At 43.6% G+C, this 25,948-nt stretch overlaps 1 long non-coding RNA gene across 1 annotated transcript; it reads left to right on the forward strand.

Annotated features, from left to right (window-relative positions):
• The first annotated feature begins 5,810 nt into the window (after nt 1-5,810).
• LOC122939527 lies at nt 5,811-25,477 on the forward strand. Its single transcript, XR_006390114.1, has 3 exons — nt 5,811-5,919; nt 23,573-23,667; nt 25,355-25,477. It is a non-coding gene; the product is annotated as an uncharacterized LOC122939527 (long non-coding RNA).
• Nucleotides 25,478-25,948: the final 471 nt, after the last annotated feature.

The raw sequence follows: 25,948 nt of genomic DNA on the forward strand, positions 1-25,948 counted from the left end.
AGGTGATAAATACTTTTCATGGGATAACCCCTTTAATCTGATTTGCATTTATTTCCAGCAGTAGATATGTAGAAAGTAATGGACATATAATTAGTTTCAATACCTAGAACAATACCACATTTTATGTATTACCTGTTTTATCTTCCAGATACTTCAGATACTGAGCACTCAATTGTAAGTACCAGATTTTCACAAGGGGTTGGCCACTTCCTGGAAACTGTTGACCAATGTGTTTATTAGATGACTATATGGTAGTTACTATAATAGGGGCACATTTATTAAGACTTAATTAAGTCTTAATAAACACCTAAGCTGGTGTTGGTTCTCTCCATAACTTCGGTGGATCCTCCGCCAGTTCTAAATGTAAGACAGCTTGCTTGCTGTCTTACACTTAGACCTTTTTCTACACCTAAACCAGGCATAGAAAAGCCCACCTTTTTAGACCTGGCGTGAGCAGGGAAAAGTTGTAGATTGTTGCGTAACCGTTGCACCGCAATGTGTGTCTGAAATACAATTAATATAGGTGTATTTCTGTATGATAAATGACCCTCATAGTTGTTGAAATTCTGTGTCATTTTCTGTATTTCATAAGATATGTCGTCTTGTCGGCCAAGTCTTTTGTGATGTCCACACAAAGGTCCTGTCTAGAGGTGAACGAAGTTTTGGAAAATTTGATTCAACAGCTTCCCCGAAGTTTGACAATTCGATTTGTTGCAAATTAATTTGTCACAAATTGCCATGTTTAAACACCATTCAGTATATTAATTGATGGGACCGTTTTTTAATGGCCATTAACAGCCATTAAAAATGGTAATACGCTAGTGCAATATGGCCTTTTGAGTTTTAAAAAATCATTCACCTCATCCACTTGCTCGCTAAGAGGCAGTCCCTTCCTCTCTTGATTGAAAAAGACCTGCTGAAGGACCTGCACTGAGCGTGATGATATCACGTCACCCTCTCAGCGTGAGCACATGGCGATGTCATCAGTGATGACAACTACAGCCACCATTTTAGGAAAAATTATTTGTTACCACAAAACACAAGGAAATTAGTTTAAAATCAAATTTTTCCTAAAATTCTGACCGAATTCTGCTTCTGATGCTTTGTCACTTCTATTTAAATACACTGCACCTGCCATCTGCACTTGCACTGTTGGGAGTTTATTGTAGGTGCTGTGTGTTAGAATAGAGGAGGCTGAGTGATGTGCCTGGTCACATGACCCTCCATCAGTGGCCATATTATGGACAGGATCTCTGTGCAGACAATATAGAACAAGCATGCTCAACCTGCGGCACTCCAGCTGTTGTAAAACTACAACTCCCACGATGCCCTTCTGTAGGATGATAGCTGTAGGCTGTCAGGAGATTATGGGAGTTGTAGTTTTGCAACAGCTGGAGGGCCGCAGGTTGAGCATACCTGGTATAGAAGATTTTCCTAACGAGGGGACATGGCTTTTAAAATATACCAAATGGCATAGAATATCAACAAAGGCTTTTTTAGGGCTCAGGAAATTCACGCTGCCCAATTCACGTTCAGCACGAGATCCTAACAGGCTCCTTACAGAGAGCTCTTTTTACTCTTAAATTTTGCAGAGATTCAGAAAAGAAATAATATTCCCCCATGAACGTTTTGCAACTTTGTAAAAGTGACTCTTAAGAAAATAGTCACAAGTCGCAGGCGCACCTGTGCAATATTCATGCTGTGTAATCAGCACCTTGATATGCCACACCTGTGAGGTGGGATGGATTATTGTGGCAAAGGAGAAGTGCTCACTAACACAGATTTAGACAGATTTGTGAACAATATTTGAGAGTAATGGGTCTTTTGTGTATGTAGAAAATGTTTCAGATCTTTGAGTTCAGCTCATGCAAAATGGGAGCAAAACCGAAAGGGTTGCGTTTATATATTTTTTCAGTGTAGATGTAGTTCAGCATAATGAATGACCCCCATTGTGTAAATCACTTCATGGCATACAGTTGTCACTACCAGAGCTTTGAGACGTTCTCACAGCTCTGTAGCTCCACCCCTGTGATGATGTCACTTAGAGTTTGGAGGTGTTCTCACTGTTCTGTTTCTCCGCCCCTGTTGTGAGGTCTTTACTCCCTGCTGTCTCTCCTGATTTCCCTGCCTTTAAATCACCCCTCCTCCTATTGCAGGGCGTGGATTATATTTCTCTTTTCAGTTGTAGCTCTGCCTTGAGTATCTTCACTTCTTTAGCTACTAGTTCCCTGGACCTGTGTTCTGCTGCTGCAAGCACTCCGGATATTGCCAGCGGCCCTTGGATCCGTCTTCTCTGCGGTTGCAGCTTCATCAGCTAAGTGTGCAGACTTTGTTGTGGTGATTTCCTGGTGATTTCCTGACTGGATCTGAGGTGGCCCCGGTTCCCTCCATATTCTGAGCAGGGCATCGGTGGCCGTGCCCCTTCCACTATTGTAGGGGTTACAGGGCTCATCAGTCTAAGGTACGCGGGCATGCCTCGTTCCACCATTTGGATCCGGGCATGTGCTTTAGCAGCATAGGGAGAGTGTTGAGGGTCTGACAGGGGTCACCCTTTCTCTTCCCTAGTTTGGGGTCCGGTCAGTAGCTCTTCTTACTGTGTATGCTCTGGTTACCCTTAAACAGCCGTGACAACAGTATATTGAGAATATAGTGGGCTTATAGTTATGAGTCCTCTGTATTCGTAGGGGGCATGCTCCTCTTTCCCTCACCAGTGACTAATGCACTGCTGTGTAGCTTACAGCCATCAATTACTAAGAGGTGCAGGGGGAAGCTAGGGGAACGCGCCTATCTGTGATACAGAAAACTTCATAGCTCAGTTCATCAAATGGACAATTATTTTTGTGCTGTTTGGGCTAGTAGTAGAGCAAAATTGTCCCTATAATATGCTGGTCTTAAAGAGGGTAACATAATATGATAGTAGATCTGCTTCAAACATTTATCTAAGATTATATTTCCTTAATTAAAGGGGTGTTATAGTTTCAGGAAATACTTATTCATTTTATACTAAAATAAAGGTTTTCAATTTTCCAATATAGTTTATATTCCAAATCCTCTGTCTGTGTACTTCAAGTGGATGATAATCTGTTCTGGTTTTGTAATGGACATAGATGAGTTCAACTTATTAAAGTTCCCATGAAGTTAGCAGAGTTGTGTCTTGTCACGAACCATGCAGCAGTGTTTATTATCACAAGACATTTCATCCTCTAAATATAAACCATGAAGATTCATGCTGAATAACTGCAAGAACAGAATTTGAAGACTGTGAGGGATTGGTGCAGAAAGTATTGGGGAATTGAAAAATCTTCATGCATTGAGATCCCCCTGCTGGTTACTTCCGGAAAATACGGAATCTCACGATGGGGCCCATGGCAGTGGTGTGGTCTACCTCTCTGGTGCTTACTGTACTTCAATAAGATGATAAGTACTTAATTTCAATAAGACGATTGCAGAGCTCTGTGAGATGATGCATCTATGGAACTTTTCTGCCCTAGAAGCTTTTCATACAGCAGGATGCAATACATACCTTGTAAAGTAGTCTAGCAGAACACACAGCCTCCTGCATGTAGTTCTTCCAGGTAAATGGGAATTTACATGGTTCAAATAAAGCTGAGTTGACACTATATCGACAGATGCATTTTTAATCAGATTGTTCTAAAAATTTAAAATAAAATGCCAAAAGTATTTGCAGCTTTGGGTCACCTAGATGGAATTGCTTTGCGGGTTAAATGAATTTTGTAAAGGAATAAATGACAAAAAGTCAATACTGTTATGTTTGTATTGCATTTAGGAAACATTTTATATTATAGAAAATATACTACAAGAGATTGAGAAAACCCAAGAGCAGACATTTTTATGGAATCTTCTTATTTCATCATGGCTACACGGAAGTGATACTAAACATAATGTTCCAGTGGATATAATACATTTTATAAATGCATTTTTAAAGACTGCCCAAAGGTAAAGACGTTCAAAATAAAAATATAATATATTTCTTATATAAAAAGTATAAAATGTGCTTTAATTATTGCATGCCTAGATTCATACCCTTCATGTGTCCTATAAATTTTCCATCAGGTCAGTGTTTTCATTTTCATTTCATTAGCAGACGCACATACTTATTCTTGGCAGGCACTCACTTGGCACACACGAACACTTTTACATGGCTTCGCTGCTTGCTGTCTTGTTTTATCATCTCTCTGAGACCATCATGTGCCATGTGATTATTGTACTTTATTAACATCAAACACTGCTGATTGTATTCTGTTATTTATTAGGTTTACATCCAGGGAGGGTTTAGACATGTCTTCCTCAACTACAACTAATCCAATTAAAGGAATCACAGATTTTAATGAAGCTTTCCAACTGTTTCAATGTTTTTTTCTCAAGGTAGAGTATGTGTGAACAGGGAATTGTGTTTAGTGAATAAGCAAAGCGTCAACTTTAGGACATAGAAGTCTGTCAAATTTACGTCAATGTTTGGACAAAACCATAAACAGTTATTGATGGCAACAAGAAGTGAATGAGTGTGACACAAAAAAGGTTAAGACATTTTAGGCCTCTTTCACACTTGCGTTGTCCGGATCCGGCGTGTACTCCACTTGCTGGAATTACACGCCGGATCCGGAAAAACGCAAGTATACTGAAAGCATTTGAAGACGGATCCGTCTTCAAAATGCTTTCAGTGTTACTATGGCACCCAGGACGCTATTAAAGTCCTGGTTGCCATAGTAGGAGCGGGGAGCGGGGGAGCAGCATACTTACCATCCGTGCGGCTCCCGGGGCGCTCCAGAATGACGTCAGAGCGCCCCATGCGCATGGATCATGTGATCCATGCGATCACGTCATCCATGCGCTTGGGGCGCCCTGACGGCACTCTGGAGCGCCCTGGGAGCCGCACGGACGGTAAGTATGCTGCTCCCCGCTCCCCACTGCACTTTACCATGGCTGCGAGGACTTTAGCGTCCCGGCAGCCATGGTAACCATTGAATAAAAGCTAAACGTCTCATCCGGCAATGCGCCGAAACGACGTTTAGCTTAAGGCCGGATCCGGATCAATGCCTTTCAATGGGCATTCATTACGGATCCGGGCTTGCAGCAAGTGTTCCGGATTTTTGGCCGGAGCAAAAAGCGCAGCATGCTGCGCTATTTGCTGCGGCCAAAAAACGTTCCGTTCCGGAACGGAAGACATCCTGATGCATCCTGAAGGACGGACTGTCCATTCAGAATGCATTAGGAAAATCCTGATCAGTATTCTTCCGGCATAGAGCCCCGACGACGGAACTCTATGCCGGAAGAAAAGAACGCAGATGTGAAAGAGCCCTAAGAAGAAAAAGGAAAAATAACTTAATGCAACCATGGCTTAAGGGATCGGCTTTAAAGGGGATTTCTGTGATTTGCCAAAATTTGCCTAAGGTGGGGAAATAGGTTAGAATAAGTAAATACCACACTCCAGTGCCTTGTTTTGGTTGGTTGCAGCAGTGACATCATGTCGAGAAACGTAGATCGCAGTAACGCCTCTACAAGCGTCAGACCTCTCTTCAAGCCATTTTACACCCTAAAAAAAGTAACGCATATCAATACGCATTCAAATTTTCCCTGCTATTTATAAGCACAGTGGCGCTGTGAATGGCACAGGCAGCGCAGCGGTGCTGCTGGTGCAAGAAATACCCAATAACAAAGTTGTGTACAGCAAGAAGCTTTGTTATTGGTCAGTTTGAACTGAATTGTGTGCTGCAGCTGGTGGGAATCATAGCTGTACTTGAAAGGGGTTGGGCCGTTGCTGTATCAAGAGAGAAGGGGGGAGCTGTGAGCTCTGCACAAGGTCACTGGAGAACAGGGGGGCAGTGGAGCTGAAGTGGATTCCGAAATGGTGAATAACTACAGACGAGCCCGGACATCCAGTTTGATATGCAGTAGAAGGTGATTGAGCAGTGTGTGATGTATGTAGGGCAGTGTGTCATGTATGTAGTGCAGTTTGTGATTTATGTAGTGCAGTGTGTGATGTATGCCGTGCAGTGTGTGATATGTGTAATGTATGCTGTGAAGTGTGTGATGTATGTAGTGCAGTGTGTGCAATGTATGTGGTGCAGTGTGTGCAATGTATGTGGTGCAGTGTGTGATTGTGGTGTGATGTGTGTGGTGCAGTGTGTGATGTATGTAGTGGAGTGTGTGATGTATGTGATGTATGTGGTGCAGTGTAGTGCAGTGTGTGATGTATGCGGTGCAGTGTGTGATATGTGTAATGTATGCTGTGAAGTGTGTGGTGTATGTGGTGCAGTGTGTGTTGTATGTAGTGCAGTGTGTGCAATGTATGTGGTCCAGTGTGTGATTGTGGTGTGATGTATGTGGTGCAGTGTAGTGCAGTGTATAGTGAATGCAAAACAGGATATTATAGCTAAGTGATAAAGCACAGGGAAGATCCCCTATATTGGACTGTACTTTATCACTTGGCTATAATAGAGTGCGGTGCATTCACTCCAGACCCCCCAGGGGCTTATTATACTGGAGGGTGGGGAGTGATGTTATTTACATGGGACTGTATGTTGGAGGGGCTGCAGGAAGGGCAGTGATGTTATTTACTTGGGACTATGATTTGGAAAAGCTGACAGAAGGGGAGAGTTTACTTACATGGGACTGTATGTTCGAGGGGGCTGTACAGAGGGGAGAGTTGTTATTTAGTGTTATTTAGACTAATAATGGTTCCTCTGCACAAATACCCACCTCTTAGGCCATGTTCACACCATGGCTATTTATGCTGTTCTGCTCTGTTAGATGAGCAGAACAACAATAAAAAAAACTGAGATGAACAGACTCCATTGACTATGATGGAGTCTGTTCACTTTCCATTCAGGATACTGTCTTTACCAGACAAAAAAGTCCTGCATGCAAGGCTTTTTTGTCCAGTCTTCTTGACAGAATTGGCAACTGAGGCCCAAATGAAGCCTCCAACACAGATGTCAACAAGTTCTTAACATTATTTGGACATACGTATTATGTATTTGAACTACTGCAACTTTTGTACTCCTCCAGCACTAAAAATACACCTCAAAAATGGCAAAAAGAGTATTTTTATTCTTCCGGAAAAAACGTAGAGCGACTTCTGTCAACAAAACATAACTACTGCAGCCAAACACTGGCCGAATCTTGGAAAACCTCTTTCAGGGTGGGTTACACTAGCGTTAGGGATTCCGTTATGGCTTTCCGTTATAACATGATTATAACAGAAAATAACGGAATGCATAAGACGGAAGGACGGATCCGTTCTTCTGCACATAGTCTTGTATTATGACGGAATGCAAAATGGAAGCCTTTAAAGGGCATTCCGTTTGCTCTCCGTCCTAATAGAAGTCTATAGGAATCAAAACGGATCCGTCTGGGCCCCGTTATGCAAGACGGAAAACAAAGTCCTGTTTGTTTTCCATCTAGCCTAACGGGACCCAGACGGATGCGTTATGCTTTCCCAAAGGCTTCCGTTTTGCATTCTGTCTGGGTATTCCGTTATTTTCCGTTATAACCATGTTATAACGGAAAACTATAAGAGAATCCCTAACACCCTTATCTGAAAAATTTAGAAGTAAATGTAGCTAATCTCAAATATGTTGGATATATTTTTTTATTACATTTTTGCTATTTTGCTTATTTTTAAGTATATGAAATAAGTTTCAATCTTGAAATTGTCATCACGTTTCTGTTGATAGGTATATTATTCGTATGTGTCTCAATTTAGTACTTTAAGTGCATAATGGTGGCCTGTTTTTGTTGAAAAATATTTCAGACAATACATAACATTTCAGACAATTTTAATAGTACATACAGTTGTAAGCATGGGCCTATAAGCTTCACCCATCCCCTCAGCACAGGTACGCTCTGTGTAGTTCCGATCACCGCCACGGCGGGCGGTGATCAGAACAAGGTGCCTGCTCAAATGATTGAGCAGGCACCTTGGTACAATGCCCAGGGGGGGTCCTGTGATCCCTCCGTGTCGGCGATCGCAGCAAACTGCAGGTCAATTCAGACCTGCGGTTTGCTGCGTTTCTGGGTTATTCGGGTCTCTTGTGACCCGATAACCCGGAATAGGACGGTGATCGCTGGTGTGATAATACAACACCAATCACCATCCTGCGATCCTGAGAGGTGGCAGTCACGTCACCTCTCAGGATCGCTTCTGATTGGCTGGCTGGGCAGGTGGGTGGGCACAGCGGCAAATTTGAATTGCCGGAGCTCCTATCCCCGCTCATACACGTCTGTGGAGCAGAGAGAGAGAGGAGCTCGGCTACTGTTTAAGGCACAAATCAGCGTATTTGGGTGAGGTAGGGAGAGGTAGATTAGGCAGGGATAGTGAGGGAGCGTTAGGGAAAAAAAGTTATTTTATTGTGTTGTAGAACCTGGATCGGGTGTCTGGGGTCCACAACACTCAGCTGTGTGACCCTAGACCCCCCAGGGGTGCTGCAGCTTGCCCCCCGCCCCCACAACCCCGCTGGGTTGCGTTGCGAGAAAAGATGCGGGTGCGTTGCGGGAACATGCACAATTTTTCCCCGCGAGTGCAAAGCGTTTTGCATGTGCGGGAGAAAAATCGGCATGTTTGGTACCCAGACCCGAACCTGGACTTCTTCATAGAAGTTCAGGTTTGGGTTCAGTATTCTGTAAATTGTATTATTTTACCTTATAACATGGTTATAATGGAAAATAATAGCATTCTTAAATACAGAATACTTAGTAGAAGGTGAATTGAGGGTTCAAAAAAATTAAAATTAAAATTAACTCACCTCCTCCAATTGATTGCTGCCGGTCTCCTGTTTTATCTTCAGGATCTGTCAAAGGACCTGTGGTGATGTCACATGGGCTTATCACATGGTCCAATGATTTGCAAAAAATGGCCTGGTCCTTAAGGTGAAAATGAGCCCGATCCATAATGGGTTAATGCCATAGTCAACAGTGACCACAGAATCTAAGGGAGGGAGCTCCCTCTCTCGGCCCATTGGTGCCTGGGACACGATTGTGAGGTGCTGGTAGCTTTACATGACAACATGGATTCTAAAAAAGACCCCCTGATGTTCCAGTGGCATCTACCTGTTAGGCCTTATCAGGCCTGGTGGTGAATTTAGCTATGTACTACAAAGCATTGTGTTAGTGATTTTATATATATATATATATATATATATACACACACACACAATGAAACACAATGCGGATGAATGAAGATGGAGGGTGCTAGGTCCAAGGGTATAGCTGCTTACCCAATATTATAAACAGGAAACTGGACAGCACTCCAGATAGAAATTTGTGGTTTATTCACCCATGTGGTGTAGGCAACGTTTCAGCTCATACAAAGAGCCTTTTTCAAGCAGTGAACACAAGTGCAACATGGGGTATATATAGCTCAACCCCTACGTACAATTATCAATAAAACAATTACATCAATCATCATGTTGTGCATAAAAAAGATTAAAAATCTGCATAAAATATATCCAGTGTCCATATAAAGTGCATATGGTCCATGTGGGGACCTACCCATATAGAAATAAAGCGCATACATAGTTACGATCTTGCAAAATACAAAAAAAAAGTAAAAAGTGCTGTAAATTGAATACATGTGTGCATCATCAGATGATGTAACAGTGGGAGGAGTGATGCGATACATGAAAATCTGAAAAACAATAACATACCCTGCAGGTATACCTGAGTCCCACATGCAAGCTATTGCCAAAGTCAGCGTTTGGAAGATGCTACTGCGCAGGCGCCAGGTTGTGTCAAAAGCATGCAATGTGAGGTCACGGAGCGCCGTTTGTGGAGCATGTGGTCTATCTATAAGCCACTCAAGCGGCCATTCTACAATGGGTAAGTAATCTACAACCGTTGCGCGCATGCCCCTTCATACTTAGTGCGGGCAGCGCCATCACGGAGTCTGGCAGCTCGCCCAGAGTCATATATGCAGGGTATCTTAGAGGATAAATATATGGGGAGGCTGCACACCGTCAAAGGTACGGACTCTCTGCCCTAGTGGGCATGAAGTGTCGACAAACATGACGCGACACGCCACACATGTCACCACAAAGCCCGCAAAACACCTCTTATCTATGACCCCTTTCAGGGATCTCCTGATGACCCTGACATTAAGTAAAATAAAAATATATATTTGACACAACCTGGAACAGAATAAAACATTGATAGTGTTAATAACATGTAGTGACATTGGCATGTGGATGCAGTGTTCCTCTGCAGGGCACGCTTGTTGCTTATTTCCCAGAATCCATCACATCTGTGGAAATATAAAAAGAAAACCATAAGTCCTTAGTAAAGCTTGTTTGTGTTCATAGTCCACTATCTACACACAGGATCACGGACAAAGTACATATGCAGAAACATTGTAGGGAAAACCACTTCCCTATGAATACAATCCCACATTATAATCCATATTCAGCCTATTAGGTTTTAAATAGAGTTGAGTGAACACCTGGATGTTCGGGTTCGAGAAGTTCGGCCGAACTTCCCGGAAATGTTCGGGTTCGGGATCCGAACCCGACCCGAACTTCGTCCCGAACCCGAACCCCATTGAAGTCAATGGGAACCCGAACTTTTAGGCACTAAAAAGGCTGTAAAACAGCCCAGGAAAGAGCTAGAGGGCTGCAAAAGGCAGCAACATGTAGGTAAATCCCCTGCAAACACATGTGGATAGGGAAATGAATAAAAATAAAATAAATAAAAATTAACCAATATCAATTGGAAAGAGGTCCCATAGCAGAGAATCTGGCTTCACGTCACCCACCACTGTAACAGTCCATTGTCAGATATTTAGGCCCAGGCACCCAGGCAGAGGAGAGAGGTACCTTAACAGAGAATCTGGCTTCATGTCAGCAGAGAATCAGTCTTCATGTCATAGGCTAGCAGAGAATCATGCTTCACGTCACCCAACACTGGAACAGTCCATTGTCAGATATTTAGGCCCCGGCACCCAGGCATAGGAGAGAGGTCCCGTAACAGAGAATCTGGCTTAATGTCAGCAGAGAATCAGTCTTCATGTCATAGGCTAGCAGAGAAACATGCTTTATGTCACCCAACACTGGAACAGTCCATTGTCAGATATTTAGGCCCAGGCACCCAGGCAGAGGAGAGAGGTCCCGTAACAGAGAATCTGGCTTCATGTCAGCAGAGTATCAGTCTGCATGTTATAGCAGAGAATCAGGCTTCACGTCACCCACCACTGTAACAGTCCATTGTCATATATATTAAGGCCCCGGCACAGAGGCAGAGGAGAGAGGTCCCGTAACAGAGAATCTGGCTTCATGTCAGCAGAGAATCAGTCTTCATGTCATAGCAGAGAATCATGCTGTCACGGCTGTAAGTGAGCAACAAGAGCCTACACAGTGAAAAGCAACTGACCGGACCCAAACTAGGGAGGATAAAGGGTGACCCCTGTCAGACCCTAAAAGCTCTCTCTAAGCTGCTCAGCCTATGCGAACACCCCAATAATGGATGATCGCATATCCTCGTACCTCGACTATATAACACCTGAACACCCTACAATAGTGAGGGGACACGACCACCGGCTCCCTACACTAGACACAATGAATGTACACTTAACTGAAGGAAGTGCAGCTGCCGTGAAAACAGATCCAAAGTCAGCAGACAATATCCGAAGTACTTGCTTCAGCAGAACACAGATCCAGTGAAAAGATATCACACAGGTAAAGATACTCAAGCGAGAGATACAGCTCAAATGAAAAGTATAATCCGCACATCTACAGAGGAGGAGGGGTGATTTAAAGGCAACGAAATCAAACACAGGAGGGACAGCTGGGAGGAAGGAAACCGAAAGTAAAGAACTCATCACAGGGGCAGAGAAACAGGGCAGAGGGAACTCCTCCAAGCTCTAGTAGTGACATCATCACAGGGGTGGAGAAACAGAGCTGTGAGAACGTCTCAAAGCTCTGGTAGTGACACATGCTTCACGTCACCCAACACTGGAACAGTGCATTGTCATATATTTAGGCCCAGGCACCCAGGCAGAGGAGCGAGGTCCCGTAACAGAGAATCTGGCTTCATGTCAGCAGAGAATCAGTCTTCATGTCATAGCAGAGAATCATGCTTCACGGCACCCAACACTGGAACAGTCCATTGTCAGATATTTAGGCCCAGGCACCCAGGCAGAGGAGAGAGGTCCAGTAACAGAGAATCTGGCTTCATGTCAGCAGAGAATCAGTCTGCATGTTATAGTAGAGAATAGTTTTTTACGTCACCCAACACTGGAACAGTCCATTGTCAGATATTTAGGCCCAGGGACCCAGGCAGAGGAGAGAGGTCCCGTAACAGAGAATCTGGCTTCATGTCAGCAGAGAATCAGTCTTCATGTCATAGCAGAGAATCATGCTTCACGTCACCCAACACTGGAACAGTCCATTGTCAGATAATTAGGCCCAGGCACCCAGGCAGAGGAGAGAGGTCCCGTAACAGAGAATCTGGCTTCATGTCAGCAGAGAATCAGTCTTCATGTCATAGCAGAGAATCATGCTTCACGTCACCCAACACTGGAACAGTCCATTATCAGATATTTAGGCCCAGGCACCCAGGCAGAAGAGAGAGGTCCCATAACAGAGAATCTGGCTTCATGTCAGCAGAGAATCGTCTGCATGTCATAGCAGAGAATCAGGCTTCACGTCACCCACCACTGTAACAATCCATTGTCATATATTTAGGCCCCGGCACCCAGGCAGAGGAGAGAGGTCCCGTAACAGAAATTCTGGCTTCATGTCAGCAGAGAATCAGTCTTCATGTCATAGCAGAGAATCATGCTTCACGTCACCCAACACTGGAACAGTCCATTGTCAGATATTTTGGCCCCGGCATCCAGGCAGAGGATAGAGGTCCCGTAACAGAGAATCTGGCTTCATGTCAGCAGAGAATCAGTCTTCATGTCATAGCAGAGAATCAGGCTTCACGTCACCCACCACTGTAACAGTCCATTGTCAGATATTTAGGCCCAGGCACCCAGGCAGAGGAGAGAGGTCCCGTAACAGAGAATCAGTCTTCATGTCAGCAGAGAATCAGTCTTCATGTCATAGCAGAGAATCAGGCTTCACGTCACCCAACACTGGAACAGTCCATTGTCATATATTTAGGCCCCAGCACCCAGACAGAGGAGAGGTTCATTCAACTTTGGGTTGCCCCGCAATATAATGGTAAAATGAAAATAAAAATAGGATTGAATGAGGAAGTGCCCTGGAGTACAATAATATATGGTTAAGGGGAGGTATTTAATGTCTAATCTGCACAAGGGATGGACAGGTCCTGTGGGATCCATGCCTGGTTCATTTTTATGAACGTCAGCTTGTCCACATTGGCTGTAGACAGGCGGCTGTGTTTGTCTGTAATGACACCCCCTGCCGTGCTGAATACACGTTCAGACAAAACGCTGGCCGCCGGGCAGGCCAGCACCTCCAAGGCATAAAAGGCTAGCTCTGGCCACGTGGACAATTTAGAGACCCAGAAGTTAAATGGGGCCGAGCCATCAGTCAGTACGTGGAGGGGTGTGCACACGTACTGTTCCACCATGTTAGTGAAATGTTGCCTCCTGCTAACACGTTGCGTATCAGGTGGTGGTGCAGTTAGCTGTGGCGTGTTGACAAAAGTTTTCCACATCTCTGCCATGCTAACCCTGCCCTCAGAGGAGCTGGCCGTGACACAGCTGCCTTGGCGACCTCTTGTTCCTCCTCTGCCTTGGCCTTGGGCTTCCACTTGTTCCCCTGTGACATTTGGGAATGCTCTCAATAGCGCGTCTACCAACGTGCGCTTGTACTCGCGCATCTTCCTATCACGCTCCAGTGCAGGAAGTAAGGTGGGCACATTGTCTTTGTACCGTGGATCCAGCAGGGTGGCAACCCAGTAGTCCGCACACGTTAAAATGTGGGCAACTCTGCTGTCGTTGCGCAGGCACTGCAGCATGTAGTAGCTCATGTGTGCCAGGCTGCCCAGGGGTAAGGACAAGCTGTCCTCTGTGGGAGGCGTATCGTCATCGTCCTGCGTTTCCCCCCAGCCACGCACCAGTGATGGGCCTGAGCTGCATTGGGTGCCCCCCCTCTGTGACCATGCTTCATCCTCATCCTCCTCCACCTCCTCCTCATCCTCGTCCTCCTCGTCCTCCAGTAGTGGGCCCTGGCTGGCCACATTTGTACCTGGCCTCTGCTGTTGCAAAAAACCTCCCTCTGAGTCACTTCGAAGAGACTGGCCTGAAAGTGCTAAAAATGACCCCTCTTCCTCCTCCTCCTCCTGGGCCACCTCCTCTTCCATCATCGCCCTAAGTGTTTTCTCAAGGAGACATAGAAGTGGTATTGTAACGCTGATAACGGCGTCATCGCCACTGGCCATGTTGGTGGAGTACTCAAAACAGCGCAACAGGGCACACAGGTCTCGCATGGAGGCCCAGTCATTGATGGTGAAGTGGTGCTGTTCCGCAGTGCGACTGACCCGTGCGTGCTGCAGCTGAAACTCCACTATGGCCTGCTGCTGCTCGCACAGTCTGTCCAGCATGTGCAAGGTGGAGTTCCACCTGGTGGGCATGTCGCATATGAGGCGGTGAGCGGGAAGGCCGAAGTTACGCTGTAGCGCAGACAGGCGAGCAGCGGCAGGATGTGAACGCCGGAAGCCCGCACTTTATGCAGCAGCTCTGACATGTCGGGGTAGTTGTGAACGAACTTCTGCACCACCAAATTCAGCACATGCGCCAAGCAAGAGATGTGCGTCAAACCGGCTAGTCCCAGAGCTGCAACAAGATTTCGCCCATTATCACACACCACCAGGCCGGTCTTGAGGCTTACCGGCAGCAACCACTCTTCGGTCTGTTGTTCTATACCCCGCCACAACTCCTGTGCGGTGTGGGGCCTGTCCCCCAAACATATGAGTTTCAGAATGGCCTGCTGATGTTTACCCCGGGCTGTGCTGAAGTTGGTGGTGAAGGTGTGTGGCTGACTGGATGAGCAGGTGGAAGAAGAGGAGGAGGTGGCAACAGGAGGCAAAGAATGTTGCCCTGCGATCCTTGGCGGCGGAAGGACGTGCGCCAAACAGCTCTCTGCCTGGGGCCCAGCTGCCACTACATTTACCCAGTGTGCAGTTAGGGAGATATAGCGTCCCTGGCCGTGCTTACTGGTCCACGTATCTGTGGTTAGGTGGACCTTGCCACAGATGGCATTGCGCAGTGCACACTTGATTTTATCGGATAATTGGTTGTGCAGGGAAGGCACGGCTCTCTTGGAGAAGTAGTGGCGGCTGGGAACAACATACTGTGGGACAGCAAGCGACATGAGCTGTTTGAAGCTGTCTGTGTCCACCAGCCTAAATGACAGCATTTCATAGGCCAGTAGTTTAGAAATGCTGGCATTCAGGGCCAGGGATCGAGGGTGGCTAGGTGGGAATTTACGCTTTCTCTCAAATGTTTGTGAGATGGAGAGCTGAACGCTGCCGTGTGACATGGTTGAGATGCTTAGTGACGGAGGTGGTGGTGGTACATCCCCTGATTGCTGGGCGGCAGGTGCCAATGTTCCTCCAGAGGCGGAGGAAGAGGCCGAGGCGGCAGCAGCAGAAGAGGCCGAGGCGGCAGAAGCAGAAGAGGCCGAGGCGGCAGCAGCAGAAGAGGTAGCAGGGGGAGCCTGAGTGAGGTTGTGCTAAGGTTCAGAACGTTAATGCCTCGCTTCAGGCTCTGATGGCACAGCGTGCAAACCACTCGGGTCTTGTCGTCAGCACATTGTTCGAAGAAGTGCCATGCCAGGGAACTTCTTGAAGCTGCCTTTGGGGTGCTTCGTCCCAGATGGCGGCGGTCAGTAGCAGGCGGAGTCTCTTGGCGGCGGGTGTTCTGCTTTTACCCACTGCTCCCTCTTTTGCTACGCTGTTGGCTCGGTCTCACCACTGCCTCTTCCTCCGAACTGTGAAAGTAGCACGACCTTCATTCCATGTGGGGTCTAGGACCTCATCGTCCCCTGCATCGTCTTCCACCCAGTCTTGATCCCTGACCTCCTGTTCAGTCTGCACGCTGCAGAAAGACGCAGCAGTTGGCACCTGTGTTTCGTCATCATCAGAGACATGCTGAGGTGGTATTCCCATGTCCTCATCATCAGGAAACATAAGTGGTTGTGCGTCAGTGCATTCTATGTCTTCCACCGCTGGGGAAGGGCTAGGTGGATGCCCTTGGGAAACCCTGCCAGCGGAGTCTTCAAACAGCATAAGAGACTGCTGCATAACTTGAGGCTCAGACAGTTTCCCTGGTATGCATGGGGGTGATGTGACAGACTGATGGGCTTGGTTTTCAGGTGCCATCTGTGTGCTTTCTGCAGAAGACTGGGTGGGAGATAATGTGAACGTGCTGGATCCACTGTCGGCCACCCAATTGACTAATGCCTGTACCTGCTCAGGCCTTACCATCCTTAGAACGGCATTGGGCCCCACCAAATATCACTGTAAATTATGGCGGCTACTGGGACCTGAGGTAGTTGGTACACTAGGACGTGTGGCTGTGGCAGAACGGCCACGCCCTCTCCCAGCACCAGAGGGTCCACTAACACCACCACGACCATGTCCGCGTCCTTTACTAGATGTTTTCCTCATTGTTATCGTTCATCACAAAAACAAAAATATTATTTGGCCCAATGTATTGAATTCAAATTCAGGCTTTTTTTTAAAGACACCTAACACTATCTGGCTATCTATTTAGGTACCGTATTACACTAATACAGGCACAGCAGTAACCACAGATTTAGCTGACTATAAATTTGAGGCCTATTATTTAGGCGCTGGGTGACAGGTATTGTGTGTGTGAAGTTATTTAGAATGACCCTATCTGCACTTTGAATCTAATATACCCTTTTAGGGATAAATTTAAAGTAGGCCTGATACAGCAGAAACCACTAATTTAGAGAATTGCTAAATTGGGAATTGTATTTCAACCCAGAACAAAAACTGTGCTTTGATGGACACTAAATAACTTGACCAGCTACAACAATAACCACAGATTTATCTGACTATAAATTTGAGGCCTATTTTTTAGGCGCTGGGTGACAGGTATATGTTTACAGACAGAATTAGACTGGGATATGCACAGTAGCGTGTGTGTGAAGTTATTGAGAATGACCCTATGTGCACCTTGAATCTTATATACCCTTTTATGGATAGATTTAATGTAGGTCTGATACAGCGGAAACCACTAAATTAGGAAATTGCAAAATTGGGAATTGTATTTCAACCCAGAACAAAAACTGTGCTTTGACGGACACTAAATAACTTGACCAGCTACAGCAATAACCACAGATTTAGCTGACTATAAATTTGAGGCCTATTATTTAGGCACTGGGTGACAGGTATACGTTTACAGACAGAATTAGACTGGGATATGCACAGTAGCGTGTGTGTGAAGTTATTGAGAATGACCCTATGTGCACCTTGAATCTTATATACTCTTTTAGGGATAGATTTAATGTAGGTCTGATACAGCAGAAACCACTAAATTAGGAAATTGCAAAATTGGGAATTGTATTTCAACTTAGAACAAAAACTGTGCTTTGACGGCCACTAAATAACTTGACCAGCTACAGATATAATGACAGATTTGGATGAATATAAATTTGAGGCCTTTTATTTAGGCGCTGGGTGACAGGTATACGTTTACAGTCAGAATTAGACTGGGATATGGCAAAAAATAACCACACTATTGATGGTTAAATGCACTTGGTGTGACAGCTTTACCCTGATGTAGGATATAGCCATAAAACAACCACACTATTGAGGGTTAAATGCACTTGGTGACATTTTGGGCCGCCTCCAACTGAAAAGATTATTCGTGCATGGAAGAAACAAAAGGATTGGTTGGAGAAAGAGGAGAAAAGTAAACACACTTTTCGTGGGTGTGCTGCAAAGTGGCCACAGCTAGACGTGGACATGAAAGAGTGGATCACATGTCACAGTAACAACGGATCTATGAAGCCAAACGTCTTGCTGCAGAGAAAGGCATTGATGACTTCACTGGATCGGCAAAATGCCCAAAAAATGAGTCCAAGATTCTTTCTTTGCATAAATTTGTGCTGGATTCAAGAAAGAAACATGGCTATGAAATAGGCCAGATTGGGAACATGCATGAAGTTCTGTTAACCTTTGAAGTTCCATCGAATAGGAACGTCGATGTGAGAGGCGCAAAAACCGCAACTGTGAAGACCTCTGGACACGAGAAAGCGCATTAAACTGTTGTCTTGTCCTGCTGCGCAGAGGGCACCAAACTGCCACCAATGCTTATTTTTAAAAGGAAGACCATGCCAAAAGAGGTGATCCCACAAGGAGTGATTGTCCATGTTCATGACAAAGGGTGGATGGACAAAAATGGCATGAAAGTATGGATCGAAAAGGTGTGGTCCAAACGCACTGGAGGACTTCTGAGGAAATGTGCCCTACTAGTGCTTGACCAGTTTAGGGCACATATTACCGAATCCACAAAAACAAGATTTAACCACCTCAGCCGCCCTAGCTTAAACACCCTTAATAACCAGACCACTTTTTACAATTCTGCACTACACTACTTTCACCGTTTATTGCTCGGTCATGCAACTTGCCACCCAAATGAATTTTACCTCCTTTTCTTCTCACTAATAGAGCTTTCATTTGGTGGTAATTCATTGCTGGTGACATTTTTACTTTTTTTGTTATTAATCGAAATTTAACAAAATCTTTGCAAAAAAATGACATTTTTAACTTTCAGTTGTAAAAGTTTTCAAAAAAACGACATCCATATATACATTTTTCACTAAATTTATTGTTCTACATGTCTTTGATAAAAAAAAAATGTTTGGGTAAAAAAAAATGGTTTGGGTAAAAGTTATAGCGTTTACAAACTATGGTACAAAAATGTGAATTTCTGCTTTTTGAAGCAGCTCTGACTTTCTGAGCACCTGTCATGTTTCCTGAGGTTCTACAATGCCCAGACAGTAGAAAAAACCCACAAATGACTCCATTTTGGAAAGTAGACACCCTAAGGTATTCGCTGATGGGCATAGTGAGTTCATAGAACTTTTAATTTTTTGTCACAAGTTAGCGGAAAATGATGATTTTTTTTCCTTACAAATTCTCATATTCCACTAACTTGTGACAAAAAATAAAAACTTCCATGAACTCACTATGCCCATCATGAAATACCTTGGGGTGTCTTCTTTCCAAAATGGGGTCACTTGTGGGGTAGTTATACTGCCCTGGCATTTTAGGGGCCCAAATGCGTGCAAAGTAGTTTGAAATCAAAATGTGTAAAAAATGGCCTGTGAAATCCAAAAGGTGCTGTTTGGAATGTGGGCCCCTTTGCCCACCTAGGCTGCAAAAAAGTGTCACACATGTGGTATCGCTGTACTCAGGAGAAGTTGGGGAATGTGTTTTGGGGTGTCATTTTACATATACCCATGCTGGGTGAGATAAATATCTTGGTCAAATGCCAACTTTGTATAAAAAAATGGGAAAAGTTGTTTTTTGCCGAGATATTTATCTCACCCAGCATGGGTATATGTAAAATGACACCCCAAAACACATTCCCCAACTTCTCCTGAGTACGGTGATACCACATGTGTGACACTTTTTTGCAGCCTAGGTGGGCAAAGGGTCCTACATTCCTTTTAGGAGGGCATTTTTTGACATTTGGACCCTAGACTTCTTCACACGCTTTAGGGCCCCTAAAATGCCAGGGCAGTATAACTACCCAACATGTGACCCCATTTAGGAAAGAAGACTTCTCCTGAGTACAGCAATACCACATGTGTGACACTTTTTGCAGCCTAGGTGGGCAACTTTGCCAACTTTGTATAAAAAAATGGGAAAAGTTTTTTGCTAAGATATTTCTCTCACCCAGCATGGGTATATGTAAAAAGACACCCCAAAACATATTGCCCTACTTCATCTGAGTACGGCGATACCAGATGTGTGACACTTTTTTGCAGCCTAGGTGGGCAAATGGGCCCACATTCCAAAGAGCACCTTTCGGATTTCACAGGCCATTTTTTACAGATTTTGATTTCAAACTACTTCACACACATTTGGGCCCCTAAAATGCCAGGGCAGTATAACTACCCCACAAGTGACCCCATTTTGGAAAGAAGACACCCCAAGGTATTCCGTGAGGGGCATGATGAGTTCCTAGAATTTTAAATTTTTTGTCACAAGTTAGCGGAAAATTATGATTTTTTCTTTATTTTTTTTTCTTACAAAGTCTTATATTCCACTAACTTGTGACAAAAAATAAAAACTGATAATTGGCTGGCAGGCTTTGCCCGAAATCTCGCGTCTCGCGAGATGACGCACCGGTGCGTCCACCCGGAATAACAGGGCCGCCGCCAGGATGGAATCCTGCATACGGCGGTCTTGTAGTGGTTAAGGAAGTGAACACCCATCTAGCGGTAATTCCTGGGGGCTTACCAGCCAGGTACAAACTCTGGACGTTTCCATTAATAAGCCATTTAAAGTGTTCATGAGGGAGGAATGGAACAAGTGGGTGGCATCACCCAAGTCTGTGAGTGGGTGAAAACATCATAGCAGGCAGTCAACGATGAAATCGTTGTCAGATCCTTTAAAAAGTGTGGCATTAGCAATGCCTTGGATTGCACTGAGGACAATATACTGTACGACGAATCTAAAGGCAGCAATACTAGTGATACTGAGCTACAGAGTGTGATTAACCTGGACAGTAGTGATGAGGAGTTTTGGGGGTTCCCTGATGAATAGAGGAGAACTGTACCTGGACATTTAAGTTACATTGCTAAAATATTGGTCTGTTATTTTATTAAAAGTTTTGACACACCTTTTGTCAAATGTTTTATTTTTTCCTATTTTCACCCTCTAAAACCAGGTGCGTCTTATGGGCAGGTGCATCTTATAGGGCGAAAAATACGGTAAATGGGCACTGGAGTCACTTAAATATTATCTGCTTGGTAGGAAATTTGTGTTGGTGACAGATCATGCTCCGTTTACCTGGATGAAACAATACACAGAGAAAAATGCAAAAGTGACCAGGTGGTTTCTCTCCCTGCAAAATTTAAATTTCAAGGTTTAGCATAGACCGGGAAAATTGCAGGGAAACGCAGATGCGTTGTCCAGTAGACACTGTTGGCTGAAAATGCCCAGACCTCCGGTCTGGAGAAGGGGGGGGGGGGGGATATGTGGTAATGTGAACAGGAAAGTATATGGTAAAGTCCTGGAAGGGGTGTATATCTCACCCAGGTTCCTCAACTGGGTGAGGTAAGTAAGATCCAGAATGGTGCTTGCTTCAGCAAATATAACTGCTGAAGCTATTTCTTTAGTAGTTCATGGGCTGGATTTTATTGGCCTGAGAAAGGTAGGCTTAGTAGAGGGACCTCCCCAGTCCACCCCATTCCAGGGCATGTTTTTCCCTAGCCGGGATCTTCAGGTGTAGCCATCTTCGATCATTAAGGGGAAATAAAAACCTGTCCCAGGCTGTCAGTCTGGGTGGAAGTGATGTCTGGAGAACAGTCCAGGAGGCTCGCTGCCATCCTGTCTAAAGAAAAACCTGATGCCCTGTGTGGTGTGACCTCTGTTTTATAGGTGAGGCAGATGCTATCTGTATTAGTCAGTGCTCAGACGAGCAGGATTTGTTTTACGTATTGTTGCCAAAAGTGTAAAGGCTGTTTATTTCTGCTGTTTGTGCCACAATAAAGTGGAACCTGATTTGAACTTTATCCTGTAGTCTGCACCATAATTTGTCACCGCAGCCCTGCTTCAGAGAGCAATCCCTGACACCATGTTGAACCGCCTGTGTATGTTTTCCCTCTCTGATTGTGTTCTGCGTTTCTATTCCGGTGGCCAGATTGTTGTATGCCCTGGCATTCTTGCAGTGATGTGCCATGTATGCCGATTGCCAGGGGCAACGTCCGGTGCTTCTGCTTGTGTTCTGGTCCTGGCCTGATAGGGTTAATTCCTTCTGAATTGTGGGTGGTGTTCAGCGTCTATAGTAAAATTTCAGCTCACCTTTAGTAGATTATACCAGCCCCTTGTGCACGGAACAAAAAGGTAAGTCCTTTGTTAACGAAACAATAAATGCAGTTCCAGCACTCCAATGTAGTTGTTCTGTTGCTTATTTCTTTATTCATGGTAACAAAAATTGTGGCATGTAGACAAATCTTTACACTCCAACACCAGTTTTAACTGGTTATGACTAAGGACTATGGTTTGAAACGCGTAAACTGGTGCTGAAGTGTAAGGATTTGTCTACATGCCACAATTTTGTTACCACGAATAAAGAAATAAGCAACACAACAACTGCATTGGACTGCTGGAATTGCATTTATTGTTACACTTCGGTGTGGTATCGCCTAGTTTTGCATTTATGTTTACTGTCTGATCTGTACCTGTTCTGTGATGTTGCTATGCCCTGTGTTCGTTAGCTTAGCAGAGCTTATCTGCATCTGTTTCTGTCCATGTCTGTTTCTGTCCATGTCTGCATCTGCTTGTTTCTTGTCTGCCTTCAGAAGAGGGTCCCTGGCTTCCCCAGAGGGGGAATCGCCATCCGTATACAGCTCTGCCTGGGGCCACCTAGCTTCTACTGTGCTTGGGGTGCAGGCATTTGCTTCTGGTTCTGTTCTGTCCTAGGTTTTAGCGTCTGTTGTTCCTTGTTACCTGTGTATCCCTGTTAGTTAATTACTTCTTAGGTATCTCAGTGCCTGCCTGTTCCGGTTTACACTCTGGAGTAATTATCTTGGCTCAAGTCTATCCTCACCACCAGAGATGCTAGTGAAGACCTGGTGTTGCTTAGTTACGCCCCTCCACAGTATTGCCAGTCAGTGATGCAGTGGGTTCACACCTGCTGATCCTTGCAGTACATTTTGTTTTCCTGGTTCTGTCATTTGCTTTTATTACTTGTCCTGTTGTACCTTGGTCTATTTCACCTGTGCCTGTTTTCCAGACGTCACGGAGGCTTACCCAGGGTCCCCACTCCCCAGCACTCGACACTATATTCAATACATAAAATAACATTTTATTGATTTGTATTTTATAGATTAAATTTGAGTTCTGTGGATGTATTTTTCCAGATAAGTGAATATATGTCCATAGAAGATTATGCCATTGCTGTGGGGTCAAGTATTTTAATTGTACTTAATTCAGAGTGTGAATACAGTATGTTTCATCCCAAGAGTGACAGAATAACATGCCTCTACATATGTGACCTTATTTACCTTTCCTCTTGGCTTGAGATATCCTGAGATAAGTGACGCAAAATAACCAGCTTTGAAGAAAAAAACATTTAGTATTATAATGCAAATGCACAAATACTTTTTTTTTTTCCAAATCAGGTTATCTTGCACCCCTGATCTTAGTATATTTCAAGAGAAAAAGTAAGGAAGAACGCATATTTCAATTAACAAAGGCAAAATGTAAAATTTGTTCATTTCAAATGATAGAAAATTGCTAATATTGACTTAAAAAAAATACACAATACCTGTCAAGGCAAAATAATTGCAGACTTGAGAATATAATTACAGACTTCAGAATGCTTGCATTTTTAATTATTTTTTGTAATTTAAGGATTCATTTTATTCTCAACCATGTTTTATAGAGTCTACAAAATATCTGCAAATAATAGCTCCATTTTTGAAAAATGCAACTGTGGATCAAACTAGAATTATTAGAGCTGTGAATAAAATAACAGAGGTAAGACCTTTGCAAATGGTTAGAGATTGCATTGTTACATGAAATAGATTTTTTTCTTTTTTGTGTTTTTAAATTGCTAGGATAATACTAATAATTTGCTAAACTTTAGCATTTATATGGCTGCATTGTTACTTTCTTCAACTTAGCACATTTTAGTTGTTCTTTTTTGTGAACATAAAAAGTTGGTTAAAATAAACATGTTTTCATTTGAGAGCATGCACAAAAGCTTTGTGATCTATTGTACATGTCATGTATTTCAAGGGAATCTAATGACACAAACTCATCTATTCTTTATATTATTTTTTATGTTAATGAGTTAACCCTTGAATAAGTTAAACATTGTCTCCAAATTCTTTGGCTTATCTTTTTTTCCTTGAAGTCTGACATTTTCCAACTCTGTGGTTCTGTACCCCAATGGGCAGATTGGCCATAGACCTTATTGGGAAATTTCCCGGTGGGCCGATGCCCAGAGGGCCACCCAAGCCTTCCTCTCTGCCGATGACCCGGTACATAATTAGCTCTCAGTTGTAATTAACACTGTGAGAATCAGGTACTCATATACCTGACCATCGACCACACATGCCCTGCTGAACGCTACTGCTTTGGCCCGCATATCACCTCCTAAGCCCCCCGCTCCATATCTTAATCAGAGACAGTTGGAGGGGTAGGAACAGCTCTTGGAGCAATATATTATGTTGCATTGTGGTATATGGTTCTGCTGGGATGGTATTTTGCTCTATGGTATTGCTGAACCTGCCCACTTGTTTTGCTCCACCTTCTGTTAATTTAGACCCTCCCTACAATATGGGGCCACTTCTAGTTTTTTTTCCAGGTCCACTTTAAGCTCTCAGTCCATCCCTGTCTACCCCCTTTCCCCAGTCAAAGATGTCTGCACACTTCTGGGCAGTACCTTAGCTTATGCTCGTCTCCGCAAACTATATTTCCTAGAATCAACTACACTTTATATGCATTTAAAGCAGCATCAAAACTTTCTGAATAGCAGTAGTATCACAGTAGTATCAGCTGCCTATGTGCTCAGAAAGAGTGGCACAATACAAGCGAACTAGCTTGGATAAAGAACAGGGAATACATTAAGCTCCCTTGTGAGTTACTGCATAACACATCTCAGAAGAGTGAGTGAGGACTGATGTTGGACTACAGCTTATGACTAGATGCACTGCAAAAAAGTAGTAAAAAAAAAGATAAATGGATAAAAAATTATTAGTATATTATGCATATGTTAGTTTTATATAAAATTTACCCTAATGTGTATGTTTGTGTTAGAAAAATAATAATTTTGTTCCCTGCTAGTGATGACAAACTGTACTTCACTATGGAATATTCTAGTGCGATAGAAGCAATTGGAAGTAAATGATATTTTGTTAAATAAACTGTACATGCTACTATACAAGCATATATACCGAAAAGCATCCAGATCCTCAACAGATCTCAATATCGTGGATGGTGATCTGACGGTGTACAGTGGTATCTGGCTATGGCATCCGGATAGAGTTACCATCTGTTAATCTGCCGGGACTGACTGCCTGAGTTCTCAGTGCAGATGGGAATGTGGACTTACAATAAAACAATTCTATTATGCCTTTATTTACCAATACGTATGCATATTGGAAACTGGAGTGTGTTACACATTTACTAACATTTCCTTTATTCATTTCTCATGGTTTAGATTTTTCTGAATGTGAATTCCAGCTCATGTGAGAATGTATTTGAACTCCTTCAAATTAATTTCCAGCTTCAACAAGATATTTCAATTACAAAGGATATTACTTTGCTGATCTGCTCGTTCTTTCAATCTTCTCACTTGCCAAATATTATTGATGATTCGGAAGACATTTTAGAGTCTGTAAGTTTATTTATTCATGAGCGCATTGTAAATTGAAAATATCATTTTAGTTTTCTTGGTTTCGTATAGTATCACAAGGAAACTAATTACATGGAAAAAAATCTATTAATGGCAGGATTATTGTTGAGAGTTTAAAGAAAATATTTTGCTTAGATTTAGTAAGTTTAATTCATTATTAAGCAGTACTTTATGTAATGCAATTGTATTATTATTATTTTTTACATATTTTTCTGACACGATAAAATATGTTTAAATGAATGGTATTGAGAATGAGATCTATCATGTGTAATACAAATATACAGTAAGATGCAGAAGCACAGTATATAGGTAATATACACACAGTGTGCACATATACATATACACAAATTCATATTGTAGTCTTATAATAATGTTATTAATACATTTCTAGTTCTTTGA

The sequence above is a fragment of the Bufo gargarizans genome, chromosome 5 (genome assembly GCF_014858855.1).
Source record: "Bufo gargarizans isolate SCDJY-AF-19 chromosome 5, ASM1485885v1, whole genome shotgun sequence".
NCBI lineage: Eukaryota > Metazoa > Chordata > Amphibia > Anura > Bufonidae > Bufo > Bufo gargarizans.